A 2,461-nucleotide genomic window follows, 5' to 3' on the forward strand; every position below is an offset into this window, starting at 1 on the left:
GAGGAGATTGATGCATTTGAGGAAGCTCCCAAAGCCTTGGTCAAGTGGGTTCCCAAGACTACATCAAGTTCAACTTCATCAAGTATGACTACAACTCCAAGGATTCCCATCAAGATGGTGTGGATCCCGAAGAAAAAGAACTAGAGAGTTCTTGAGGGTGAATCTGCCAACACACTTCACTCATATCTTTTGGCAAGGAGACGTGCAAACAACTTCCATATCTTGCACTAGTTCAAGGAGTCACAAACCCTCTTGTTGATAAGACAAGGGACAAGGTATTGAAAGTGCAACTCACTCTAATGGATTGCTCCCAATGATCTACATCAACATTGAGCATCTATATCTTCAACACCTACATGAAGTCATCATCGACAAAACCCAAGGTTAGTTCATCCCCCTTAGGGGGGATATCACATCTAGGGGGAGCTTTACTCTAATCAATTGAGCTAAAGCAACTCTAATGGTGTGAACACAACAATGCTTTATGTAAAAGTGGCAACCCCACTTATGCTTAAACGATGAGTATGACCTACGATCAAATGTTCTCATTTGACTCCCCAGTCAATATACTCATATATAGATGACCTAGTCATCACCAATTGCTTGATAGAGGTTAGAGTGTTTGTGCATGCTCTGCCACATATTTCATTTGCCATTTTATTGTGTGAGCATGTTGGTTGCATATTTTACTAATTTGAGGACATCCACTTGTTGTTTTGATTGTTTGGCGTTTTTCTCTTTTGCCAAGTGGACGAACAAGAATGCCTAAGAACCTCCTCTAGCTATCTATGCTTTTCTCGTCTCAAACTCTATTCATGCTACATCACAAAGTTTGATCAAGTCAGATTCGAACCACTCTGTGTGAGGAGCACTCGGAGTCCCTGATTCGTCATAGACTTAAACTTCCAAAACCTCTTTGTGCATTTTGGTATGACCGAGTCATCCACTTCGGTCACACCGAGTTCACTAAGTTGATCTAGGTTTTCCATCTTGGTGCAACCGATTTGAACTTTTCGGTCACACCGAGTTGCAGTAACCACTCGCAATTCTGCATCTCGGTGCCACCGAGTTGTTCCACTCGGTCACACCGATAGAGTCGGGATATATATACCGACGGGTTGAATTTTGGAAATTTCTCCAAAATCCTTCACCCTGCGCGTGTCCTGCTCTGCCTCCTCGGGTCTCCGGATCGTCTCCTCGCCACCAGCGACCTCCCGCCGCTGGTCTCCGTTGCCGTCAACGGAATTCTGCTCCACCGTTGTCACTGTAGCGAACTCCTGCCGAACTAGGGTATGAGTTCGACTCTTTGTGCTATTTCCCAACTTCGATTAGTAGCACATTACTTTGCCATGATCATGACCACGTATGCAAACAATCCATCCACTGGAAACTTCCTTTAGATTAGATTGGATTTGAAAATTTAGGGTTAGGTCTCCGCCGGACTCATCTCGGACCGACCGAATTGTAGAAATCGGTCTCACCAATTTGGCTTAGGCCATAGCACATGCATTTTCGGTCTGACTGAAAATTGCAAATTGGTGTGACCGAGTTCGATTCTCTGTGAAATCCTAGCAGTCTCGGTGCCATCGAACTATGACTCAGTCTGACTGAGTTCACTAGTTTAGGTTCCAAAAGCTGCTTCGGTATCACCGGGTTTATCAAATCGGTAGCTCCGAAATGCTTTCTGTGGAGAACTAAAACTAAGTTTTTAAGTCATCTGTTTTGCAAAACTCTGCACTTTGTGATGCTCATCCACTCTACCTCATCTACATCTATTCACAGGGTTTGCTGTCAGTGATTGCCAAGATGTCTGACTAGAGTGACAGTCAGAACAAATCTGAGGAACATGTGCAATTGAGTGAGGGTTCAGATCCATCAAGCACCTCAGATGATGGAAGCAGGAGCACACCTAGTAACTTGCCCAAGGTAGCCACCATGACAAGGAAGAAGAAAACCTCAGACTCTGAGGATGAAGACTATGTGGTTGTTGAGGATGAGGCCACCTCAAAGAAGAAAGTGTTAAAGAAGGAGTATGGCTCAGCTGCTACAACAAAGCCAGGGATGCACAAGAAGGCACCTGCCAAGAGAATGCCAACATCCAAGCCTAGGAAAGCAGCCTTGGAAGAAACTATGGAGTTCACTCCTAAACCCAAAGAGGCTGGAGAAGGCAAGAAGAGAAAGGAGAGGGTCAAGAAGACCACTGCTAGAGTTCTAGGGAGATCATCCATGTTTAAGGATCCCACAGAAGAAGAGGAAGAGGAAGAAGATGCTCCAGCACACCCAAAGCTCAGAAGCTTATGGGAGATGCAATTAAGTCAGGGTCTGCAACATCAAAGCCCAAGTCTGCTCCCAAAGCTCAAGCTCAGAAGTTAAAGCCCAAGAGAAACACTAGAAGTATTCCTGCAGAAGAGAAGAACAAGGCCGCAGTGCCTCAAGCTGAAGAAGAGGATGATGCATATCT

This window comes from Triticum urartu, chromosome 7A (genome assembly GCF_056163025.1).
Source record: "Triticum urartu cultivar PI428250 chromosome 7A, HENAU_Tu73, whole genome shotgun sequence".
In the NCBI taxonomy this organism is placed as follows: domain Eukaryota; kingdom Viridiplantae; phylum Streptophyta; class Magnoliopsida; order Poales; family Poaceae; genus Triticum; species Triticum urartu.